Genomic DNA, 12,789 nt, shown 5'->3' on the forward strand with positions numbered 1-12,789 from the left:
GACCCTGTTATTCACCCCCTCCACACCTGATTGCCTCCAATTTTTTTTTTTACACTCTCACTTCCTGTTGAACACGTGTAGCTCTTCCCAGAAGTCTTTGCAGTTTTCCTCCTTCTGTCCACCACGTTACTTCAGCTGCTTGCATGAAATAGGTTGTTCTGTTTGTTTTTTTGTTTTGTTTCCTCCCAATGTCACATTGGCAGTAGAGGAGCGAATCATAGCTGGCAACTATTTTATTCATTTTTTAAATGTTTTTTTTTGTTTGTTTCCGTTTTCAACGTTCAATTGCGATATTTATATTTTTGTAATATAAAATGTTTTGTTTTTTCTTTCATTATTGTCGTGATGCCAGTGGATAACAAATGCAGGGATTTTTATGTCTATTGAAAAAAAAAACACTATTACAGTTTAATGTTTTTACATTAATGGAGTTTGATCTGTATAAAGTGCTTACTAATGTTAAATAGGAAAAAAAGAGTATATAACATTTTACACTACAGGTCTCATCATAGCTCTTAGAGGATTTTAAAAGGAAAAAAAAATCAGTGGTTCTTCCAGACTGCCATTTTGGTCTCGGTTGGCGTGGATGTATGCTGTTTTCAGTTACAAAGATAAATGTATGCCATATAATTTATTTATATGAAAATTTATTTTTGTAGTGTACATAGTAGTTGTCAAGGTATTTGACAGAAGTATATTTTTAAAGAGTTTATATGTAATGATATACCATAACAGAAAAAAAAACCTTAAGGTGCACACTTTCACTGCTAACTGTCTTGTGAGACAACATCTACACCTCCCCTTCAGTATTATGTTCCGATCCTTGGAGAGAGACAGCTGTTTCTATGAGTTTGTCAAAGGCTAGCCATGAAAGTAGAAAATTGTACTAGCTCTCTAAATATTAATGTTCAAACACTGATAGAATTCTAACAAATAAAAATATTATAACTTATTTGTCTCTTTGTTCATAACTTTAATAAATGGAAACTTAAAACGATTGCTTTGGTCTGACTGTGAGTTGATTTATTTTGAAAGGTTTTTGTGCTCAAATGAATAATTAGACATTTTGGGGTTTACACTTGCAGCAGTGTATTCAAATTGACCACATTATCTTCTTATCTAACTCTGCAAACAAGCTAATTTCCCAAAATATCAAACGCTTCCTTTAACTTCTGATTTAAAGCTGTGTTTTAAGCCATTTTAGTGAGAGGCACGACAACATCACCTCCATCCAAGTCAACATATTTATGGTATTCCCTATTACGCATAGCTACAGGTAAACATGACCTCCCCTCCCTCCATGGTGTCCTGCAGTGTAAAACTCTTGACATCTGGTCTGGAGCCCTGCAGCCCTCCCCAACAGCCCACCCAGCTCCGCCCCTGCACCCCCCACCTCCACTCCCTGTTCCTTATGATTTTGATTGACAGCTTTATAGACTGCAAGGAAATTGGTTGTAGTTACAATACAGCTGGCCTGTTCGGAGTAATGAAAAAGGGCATGTGGCCTTGAGCTGGCTGCACTGATGGTGAGAGAGAAAGTGCCTTGTCAACTGCATGGGTGGCAGCGATTTATTCTCTTACTCGAGGGTTGAGAAGCAAGCGAACGTTTTAGACCCGCCAACGGGCAGGTAGCGCTTTGATGAAATTACAATTAAATCTTACATTTCGCAACACATCTGCAATGTAGGTGAATGTTGTGTTTTGCAAATATCCATGGCAGTGTCCTTTCTAAACTACTATGAACTATAAACAGAGGATCAGTTTTCCCCGAGCCGTGCTCTCAACCTGAACCTGACAGACGCTGAGGAACTCACTGACCCTAGTTCAGCGGTTTGTGGCAGGCAGTAGGCATGTCATTATCTTTTAAAGCCAATAAAGGCGCACTATTCTGCTGAGTGCTGTCCAACCACTGCAAAGAAACAGGCTGACATCTTACAAATCACAGGGTGTGTTTGGAAAGCTGGGTGGCAGGATGTTGTCTGTCATGGTTTGAACTTTTTTAACTGGACTTGACACTTTTAGTCTGTTGCTCGATGAGAACACCGAGCAAAGGTAAAGGCTCATGCAGGAGTTGCCCATGTATGCAGATTGTAATGTGGCAGTCAAAAAGCAAATTTGGGTTTTTTCGTAATTAAACAAATGTAGTTTCATTCAACAATCTCTGAGTGCATAAAGGTTCTTTAAAAAAAATGTTTTTGTGTTAAAATCTAAAATTTCACACGCTTATATCCTCTCAAAAACTAACATGCAACCTCTTTGTTTGCATTTTAAGACATTCATCCAATGGATAGCAGTGTGTAAAAAACCGCTGAAAGGTGAAATATCTGTGACCACCCCATGGATGTTTGTAGGTGACATGGTTCATTGAGTTCTAATGTTGTTAAGGTCTCGTTCACCAGCACTCCCCTCTTCCCCCCCCCCCCCCACCTCCTCTGGCCCTGCCTTACCCTTTAGCCCCCCTTCACCTCTAGCTCTCTCACAAACACTCCGAGTTGCCCTCAGAGGTGGTACTACACATTTTGTGGAGAGTGCTTCACTGGAGCTAACAAGCTCCAGGTTGCTAATGAATGAGTGTTTCCTGTACCTGTCCTCTCAGCCAACAGAAAGGGGGTTGGAGGGAGAGAAAGATGGAGGGAGGACAAAAGAGGAAGAGAGAGGAGGGCATTAAGAAGTTCCCTCTCTCCTGGACTAATGGACTCTTCCGCCGTGGCTCTTTGCCCAGACTGGGTGACAATGAACCGGATATATACTGTACAACAAAGCTTTTTTTCGTGTGTAAAAGGAGATCTACAAAAGGGAATTATTGATTCCTCTGTTCCAGTCCTTCTTTTCCATCCAACTGTCCCTCCCACTCCAGATTTCCATCCCTCACTCGTTCCCTGAAAGGCTTGTCCATCATCACCTGCCGGCAGAGCTAAACCCTCCGAGTGTATACTCTCCTCTACATGAATGATTGCTTTGTTGACATGACTGCATGGGACACACGCAAACACGCCCATGCACTCCTGCCAGATCCAGGGCCAGATTTACACCTTCTTTATAAAAAATGGAGTTTAAGAATAAATCTGCAGGAAGCATCACATGGTGTGTTGATACAACTCCAGATCCAGACAAATGGTTGTTGGTTTTTTTTTACCTTCGAGGCCTCAGACACCTTGAAAACCATTCAACTTTGGACTTGTGGTGCTTCTGTGTGTGTGTGTCCAACAATATGCTAACGAACAAGTACTGTTTGCCAGATTGAGCTCAGAGCAGCTGGAGATTCCAAACTGCCAAGACCTGAATGACAGCAAATGAATGTAGAACTGTGTGTCTCAGATTGTAAATATTAGCCTGATCATGCCAATGATCAATTGACATTTGAAGTCTTAAGACAACAACAAATTACTTACTTGCATCATTAGACATTAAAATGAAATTGGTGCGGGTAGTGTGTTCTCCCTTTGAAAGGCATTTAATGAAGCTAAAACCTAAACTTTGCTGTTTTGTCCTTCACTGTTAGGACTATCATGTGAGCTTCAAATAAGGGATCAACATTATTGGGAAGAAATGTGCTTTTTGTGTTTTTTTGAGAGTTAAATGAGAAGTTCGATACCACTCACCCATTTTATTTTTGTATAACTTAAAATACCGCCAGGAGACAAATGGCTTAGCTTAGCATAACGCCTGGAAGCAGTGGGGAAATAAAGCTTTCATAATTACATCCTACATGGATGAAATAAACAAGAAAATACATGTTAATTAGTCAAATACATGCAATGTATTTGTACATATGACTGTATGTCCTAATAATTCATATTTCTCTTCCGTTCTATTCTATTCTATTCTGTCAGCAGTCTCAAGGTGGGTGGTTTTGGGCGGGTTGTGGTGCTGGTGCTCAGTCCCACCCTGGGACCAGTTTGACTTGGCTGACTGCTTTATCTCCCACAGAGGGAGTACGTTCTCACTACGAGAGTGATCCAGAAGAATGTGAGGTCCAAGTCCCTAGTGGCCAGACTTACATAAACTCGCAGTTGAAGCGCAGTTCTGCAGGCTGCAATGGTGAATAATAAGAAAATAGCCCTTATGAGAAATATGCTCGGCATCTGATGCGTTGGAGAGCAGGGATGCACGGTTGTCTACAAATTCTGAGCATATATGTGCTGGGTGGTGTTGCAAGAGCATCTGTCTTCTGTTTCTCCCTCTTTTCTCCCAGTCTCTCTCAGTTTGTTTGCCTGAGAGTGATTACAGTTGGAGTTCAGCAGTCTGAAATCATTTCTAATGATCAAAGAAGGTTAGAGCATTACGTGGATGAATTGTGAAAGAAATGATGATTGGGAAGGAGGTGTTAGTCGAAAGTTATCAAATGTGCAACTGGAAGTTAATTTTGACCTGCTGTAAGTGTGCACTTAGATACTTACATACATTTATATTTTAACTATTTACATGAAAATCCACACACTTTATGAATTTTTTCATAAAGTGGCATTTTGAGCCATGTGATCTCTTATCTCAAATTCAGTTTGTCCTTGTCTTTGGTTTATGACCCCTGGTTTATAATACCCTGTAAAACTAAAGACAATCAGCTGTACTTTGTGTTTGGTGCTATTTAGCAAATGTTAGCATGCTAACAAGCTAAACTAAGATGGTGAACCTGGTCAACGTTACACCTGTTTAGTATCAGCGTGTTAGCATGCTGCCTTAGCGTCATATAGAGCCACTAGCATGGCAGTAGACTCAGACTCTTGTTCTGATATTGAACACTAAGTTTTTACATTGCATTCCAAAATGGATGTGTTTTTTTTTTCACACCCAAGTGTTATATTATTCATACTTGACATGTTCGAAATGTAGAAAAGCTTTTCTCAGACACATTTTCTTACACACTACTACAGCTCTCCAGGAATCCTATAAGAGAGAAGAAGAGCGAGGGAGGCAGAGCGCCGTAGAGGTCCAAGACAGCGAGGGAACCACATCCAATTCTTAGAAACAGATGACATGATTCACTATGCATTCAGCTGCTTTCAAAGGCTTCTGCTGCAAGAGCCAAAGATTGTATCTCTCTCACAGTCCGCAGTAAAAAGCTCAAGAAATTTGCCAAGATTGTTATTGTTGCTGACTGTTGTCGCTACATTCAGACAACAGTCTAAACGAAATGCTGATGTGTCATTTGTAGTATTTTTCACCAACTTTCACAGCCTCATATTTCTTCTGTGCGGTGAAGATTCAGACCACCCTACACAAGCTTGAGATCTACGGCCCGAAACAAGTGGGTTAATTACAATATAGTCAGAAAGAGGAAATGTATTTTGCCAAGGACGGATAGAGAGAGAAAGTGAGCGAGAGAGAATAAAGTAAAAGGTGTAATCAAGTCATAGGGAAGGGGCAATAAAAAAAGTTTGGGAGTAAAGACAGATGGAAAATGGCGGGAGGAAGGGAGTGAAGGGGGGGGGGGGGGGGGTTGCAGAATGGTTGATGGTGGATGGGAGTAGCCGTATGAGAGTAATTAGAGTGACTGATGTTGTTTACTCCCATTTCCCCCCGCATCATTTATTCTGTGGAGGTGGAAAACCCACCCACCCTTTTTTTGCATTACAGACGAGTGCTACGGAGCGTTGCCAAGCCGTGTCATAATCTCTCCTCTTCCGCTTATACTGGAAGCATTTATCCTGCCCTCTGCTTCTCTCTTTCCACCCTCCTTCACCTATATGTTCTGCTTCAATCAGACTTCTCTCTTTTTCATTTTCTTTACCACTCCTAGCTCCCTCTTTCCGTTCTTTTGTTTTCATTACTGCCTGTGTTGACACGGCTGTGTGTGACTGCTGTGATGGGCCGAGCACATGTAAGATGTTAGCAGGATGTATGGCTGTTTACACTGAGGATGACAAACTGAGGTTGGATGCTGTCATCCTTTCTTCCTTTTGTTTAATGTAGTCCTGGCGGCATGCACGGACACACATAAACACACACACACACACACACACACACACACCAGATGAGCACACACCACCCACCTCTTTGTTTAAACTATGCTGTTTGTCTTTGCCAGAAAACATGCAACAACGTATGGAAACAGATGCGTCATCTAAGACACAAAGGGGGGCAGAGGAGGGAAAAAGAAAGACAGAGAGAAACCCACAACTAAATATTTTCATCTGTGGCTGGGAGTGTTGAGCGAATACACGATTCTGCAAAGCCAAAGCTGGAGCATATGATTTCACGTGCTTCTAACACGTTGTACAAATGGGGAAGGTTTTAATCTGTAGGTCATAAAGGAAATAATGGTGGTACAAATTACTAAAAGTACAGTAAAGTTGAGGAAGGTCTTTCCTTGGCGATGATGGTAAACACTCTGGAATTTGCTAATGATCTGCCCATTCACAAAGAGGAGAGGGGAGATTTTTTTTTCCCTTCCATCTGTGCTTATTGATTCTGGCACCATGACAGATGCCTAATGAGAAACAGGGCTGGAGGAGAGCTCAGAGGACCCCAGAGGGAGCCTCAGTCTGAATCAACGCACAGACACATGCACAATAAATATACAATACGGGTATGAGCACATTCATGCCTGATGTGAATGCACAGAGATGAGCTTATATGGTATCACAGACACTGAGAGAATGTTAAATAAACGTCGCCGATATTCACACACACTGACCTCCACTGTGTGCCTTCAATTATTTTTTTTTCAGATGTTAACAAGGATTAAAGATGAAATAATTCATTGCTGTATTAATTTAGGAACCTAAGTCTTGATGAGCTCTCTCAGAATATAAAATGAGTAAAATGTAAGACATAAGAGAATCAAAAAAGAAGAAAAGGTTTCTGCAGAAAGGTGGTTGTGGCTCAGCAGATAGAGCAGATCTTTGGCGGTTCGGTTCCCAGCGCTACTGTCCACATATCGACGTGTCCTTGAGCAAAACTCGGAACCCAAAAACCTTGCATGGTAACTGTGAAGTCTCCGTGAAGGGGTGAATGGATGTGGATTAAAAGCGCAAAACAAATGCAGCATTTATAACACTGTATTTCACCCAAGACGGGACTGTAATGGACAGCGTTGAGACGGAGAGGCAGAGAAAGAGGGAAATTGTTGCAATAAAGTAAGAAAAACTCACTTTTAATAAATATTTCTTCATTTCTTGACAGAGTTGTGCCCAAACTAGTTCCTAGAGTAAACAACACACGTCCCTAAACACACGCACACACACACACACACACACACACACACACACGTAAAGAAACATCTGAAACAGTTCAAATAAACAGTTAGTTTCCTTCATATCTCGATGCGTGTCATATATATACTGGTGTGGTATCTGTTACCTTGTGGGTCTGCAAACCAACCCTCTCACACACACTCTCACACACACACACATGCACACTCAAACTTAAACAGAGACATGATTGGAGTGGAAGCTGTCGGAGAAGGATTTTAGAGCAGGAAGTGTGTAATTATCGTGGACAGAGGGGCAGATAGATGGATGTGTGTGTGTTTAACACTCCCACTCAATTTCCCTGCAATCTACTGGGCTAATGGGAAGCAGGTGTGTGTGTGTGTTTCTGTGCAGTGCTTGAGAGTGTGTGTAATACAGTATGTCACGGTACAAATGGCCACACAGCTCTGGTATTAGGTTGATGAACTTGGACGATGAATGAGTTGTGTTGGGGGCCGACTCACCGCCATTTTCAGGTCAAGTGGAGTCCTCTGGGGCCCAATACAGCCAGAAGTTATACACTTAAAACTGTGTCCCCTTTTCTGCTCTCATTTCCATTAAAGTTGTAGACTGAGAGTATTAAACAAAGACAGGCCAAACTATTTTCCTCTGGTCACTGCGAATGAAAATGTACATATTTTATAGTACAATTTTTAGATTAATCATGTATTTTTCCAGAAACCTTGAGACTTATTGTTAACCAAATCACAGAGGCCTGACCTGTTCTTTAAGCTTACTTGCTTTTGGGCTTAAAAGCTGGATTTTGTGCTTGGATATCATCAATCTGCCAGTGAAAGGGACAATTAGAAGTTAGAGGTTAGATGTAACAGCTGCAGTTTTATTGGCAATGATTTTCTTACTGACTGATTGCACATGTACAGTCTCAGCTGGGTCTCTTCTTACTGGTTGATTACCCGACTGGAGCAGCTGTGCTATATATAAGCATCTGTAATCAGAGGGAGTACCAGATCAACCCGTGGAACTCTCTCTCTCTTTCTCTCACACACACACACACACACACACATGCAGTGAGAAAGAAAAATATATCTGTATAGTTCATTTAAACAAAAAACGTGTAAAGATACGTGCAGTTTTTGACTGTGAATGTGCAGTTCATAATTAAATACAGTATCTGTGTACATGTGTGTGTGTGCGTGTGTGTGTGTGTGCGTGTGTGCAGGCTGGTGTGAACAGGCTTATGCATGCGGTGCTGTTTCACATTGGTCACAGAACCTCTCTGCCTTTCTCAGCCAATCCTCAGCTTCCTCTGAAAGCAATAAAGAAGCATGCTTTCAGAAATGCCCGGAATTGCCATAAAGTGTGTGTCCTTGGGACAACACGTGTTTGTGCATGAAAGAGAAAGTCGGATGCTGTAAGTATGTGTTTTGCATGATTCTCAAGTTGTTTGGTGCCATGTATTTAACCTTGGGAGACCTATGTGACCTACGTGATTACCTTATGTCTGAAAGATGTAAAAAAGAAAAAAGGGGTTATGTAAGGTAAGATCTGTTCCTCGAGGCAGGATTTTACACACATCTTCTGTGACTGCTCACACAACACATTGTAAGGCTGTAGAAGCTGTAAGTCTCTTGATTTCCCTCTAAGGTGCCTCTATGTTGCATTTTTGTTGTCCTTTTACGTGATTTTTGTGTCGTTTTGGTTGAGTGTGTGAAACACTGGGGAATGTGGTTGTGACAAGTTAAGCAAAACAAAGACAAGACAATTGTGTCAGTACGCTTTACAAAGGAGAGAAAAGATAATTAGAGAAAGAAAAGATAATAACAATATATAATAAATAACACAATGAAAAATATGGCTTATTTAAAGGAAGCTGTACTTGGGGGACCTTAAATTAAAAATAGGGCTATTACAATATACACCCAAGGGAGTGAAAATAAATGTGCCAATATATTTTTTACATCTGGAAACTGGGATTTATAAAGACACAGTCTTTAGTTGGTCAGTTGTTCTACACAGTCGTGTCCCTTTTAAGATTTTTTAATGACCTATAATTTCTGTTGTTCGTGAGATTTAACTGAGGATGATTACATCAATCAAAAAGTTAGAAGAATTGTCAATGAGCCAGTAAGATGACATTCACTGTGAGAAAAAAAGCTAAATTGGATTTTAAACTGCCTGTTTCTACTTTATGATGATAAAAAAGGGATGGAAATAAATTGATGGAAATTCCATTTGGAAAAGAAAAGAGAATACAAAGTAGATAGGAGCTCCACCGCACACGTTGAGTCTAGATGTCGCTGTTGTACGTGGTTAATGACTTGAAAATGTACTCGTTTTCTCTTCTCTTGTTTTCATGAAACCTGTTCAGTGTCAAACCTTAACTAACATTAACTGCTGTACAACCGGTCTATTGACCCAAATGAAGCACAAAAGCACGCTGAAGCAAAAAAAAAGCAACAAAAAAACACACATAAACACACACACATATGCAGGAAGAACCGAAAACAGCTCCTTTAAACTTTTACGTGAGACACAAATCCCTTTATGAGGGCTAGCTGGCCCCTGTCTGGAGACACCTCGGACAGCTCTTCCTTTATCTTCTGAAAATGCTCTCTCTCTTTCACTCTCTCTCTTTCTTTCTCTTTCACTCTCTCTCTCTCTCTCTCTGAACAGTTAGACATTCAGAGCAAAGCCCAAACGGATCTGAAGATTTTTAACGGCACATTCCTCTACTTTAATTTGAATGTCTCCTTCCTTCCCCCCTCCATTGCTTTAACTGTCCTCGGGCTGTGGGACAGCTATTTCATCCAGAAAAAGACCAGAGTTGACAAGCTGACACAGACACACAAGTGTACAAATGTTTTAAAGGCCAATACTGATTCTGAGTGATGTGCTTGCAGTGCCGGTGTTGTGTTGAATACTGTTTCCACACTATTCGACGAGGGAGCCGACTTCAAGCACAGTGCATGATAGCTCTCACGGAGAAAACAGCTTTCACGAGAAAAAGGAGAAGAGGCTTGAGAACGATATTGAAAAACAATAATCACGGGCCGATTTGGAAATGATGACAACAGACTTTTATTGCAAAGACAAATAGGAGTGTGTCAGCATCTTTGTTAGTAAAAAGGGCACTATCAATCCAATCACACTCCATTTCAGATGGTGACATAACTGTGGCTCCACTTCACTGTTTACCAACTGCCTTCAGGCTGGCTTTTGAAAACATTTCTGCATTAGCGTAAGCCTGGACAGAATTAATGAGCTCAAGATAACACCCACAACATTTCTTCAGATTGACTTCAGTAATGAAATATAAATCCACGAGGCACTTTAACACTAATCTGTTTCCAATGCTATTGTTGGTGGGGGTTTTTTATCATACTGAACTAATTTACAGACTGAAGTCCTGAACTGTTTTGGGGGTGATAGTTTTCATGATTCTGTCATTCTGTTTGTTGTATGCCTGTTTTTCCTGTTTTTATCTTAGCTGCAGTGAGCACAACAACAACGTCCTAAACCTCAAATGTGTGTGAAAGTGTGTGAGAGGAAAAAGTAGGTTTTGTGCACCAGTTGTGTTTTGGGAAAACACCCAATTGGATGTAAGAATAAAAAGACAAAGAGCATGCAAACAGAGCTTAATGTTGCTTATCCCAGAGCTCATATTTTCCCTTGGAATCCAGCAGGAGAAACCAGCGGCATGCACACAGCAGTGCAGACCATCATACAGAGCAGCATTGGTGTGTGTTGCACTGCGTCAGGCATCAGGTCACGTAGGACCACGGCAGCAGAGCCAGGCTGGTAATGCCTTTGGTCTAGACCAGAACCGGTAATAGGATTGGTCTGGATCAGGACCGACAAATTTGTCAGCAGCTGTGCAGCTCCTGGTCTGAGTCAGCCCGGGATAAAGTCCAGACCAAAATATCAAACTACACTTCAAAGAAAAATTCCCCAAAATCTATTTATGGTTGGGGTTAGGGTTATATTCTAAATTTTCAGATGATAAACTTCCAGCATCGCTTTGGCCAGAAAGAGACATTTTGTGTTTTTTATAATGTGTTAAATGATTCAGCGGGACAAAGTTGGATCTGAAGCACCTGCAAATTCAGGATTGAAAAGTAGAATCACATGGCGTGGCTCGTTGACGGATGTAGGAAAGAGAATAAGGATGTCAAGTCTTACTAACTATCATCTGGGTTTATCTAAAATATAGCATTTCTACAGTATTGAATTAATAGCAGTTTACTCGGTGTGTTTTCATGTATATATATTTGGTTGTATTTTTTGTCATATTTGACAGGTCTATTTTACAATAACAAATAGTAACTGGACATTGGAATAACAGCATGCTGGTTCAGTCTCTCAGTTGGCTGTGATCAGGCCTGCACTCCAAGCACAAACTCTCACACATGCAAACACACGCAGACATATGGGGGAGCTGCTGCTTCACTGCGTGACAGCCCGTCTCTTGGCTCTGTAATAATCACAGAGTAGCAGTACAGTAAAAACACACATGGTTTACACTATACCTTTCTCCTAGCATCCATATGTGTGCCCATGCAAGCATAGGCATAGCAACACACAGGCGCAGCCACAAGGACAAACACACACATGCACATAAACACATGATGCATACACACACAAAAACATCAGGGTTTCCACTTTGGGAATCAGACCACACTCTCTCAACTTTTTGCCGTGGTTTTTCTTTCCTTCTCCCTCGTTTTTTTCGAGTATTGCCAGGGACCGTGTTCCAAACCCATATGCTGATATTTTTACAAGACGTAGACACACACATAGAGCACCCTGCACATGCAGAGCCCTTGTTGACCTACATGCTGGCCCAGGCAGGCAGCCAGGGTGGAGCTGATGGTGAACCTGGGCCAGAGACTTGTGATTTTAACAGCTGCCTTCATGGGACATTTACTGATGGAGACACACAACATAAATATGTTACGTGACTTTAATCCAGCGCCAGGAAAGGTTTTATGGTTTTTGATCAAATGTGTATAATTAGGGTTAAGTGTGTGTTTATGTGTAGGCGTTTGTCAGTTTCGGGACCGGGATCTATTTGCTTTCAAAGAGACATTTTTCAGATATATTCAATCGTTTGTGAATTACCTGGAAGTAAAGGGATGACAAATAATATATTGTAAAAGACTGCACACATTTTTTGCAACAAAAAAAAAAGATGACTTTGGGTATTATACGCATTTAAATCCTTTTGAAATATTAACAATATTTTGATTGTGAAGCTTTACCTTTTCGACATAACTTCATTTAGTTAATCTATGATTAATATTGGAAGGGGATGATGTGAACGGCACATTTCATTTCCATATGGAACCCTAAATCAAAGTTGTCTGTGAGTATAAGCCGAATAGACTAAACAAATGAATCTGAGAAAGCTAGTAGTGACTGCTTATGGTTTCAGGCAGATGTGGTGGAAAATATTTCGTAAGACGTTAAAAAAAAGATGTTGCATCTCGCAGACGTTTGTACACGCAGTTTCCATGTTCTATTTGCGAAGCAGGCCACAAGCACCAAACTATGAGAGCACACACACCAGATGTGCACGCACCTGTACACACATGCACACACTCCCACCAACTCATCCACAGGCATGAACTTTCCTACC

This window comes from Pholis gunnellus, assembly GCF_910591455.1.
Source record: "Pholis gunnellus genome assembly, chromosome: 6".
NCBI lineage: Eukaryota > Metazoa > Chordata > Actinopteri > Perciformes > Pholidae > Pholis > Pholis gunnellus.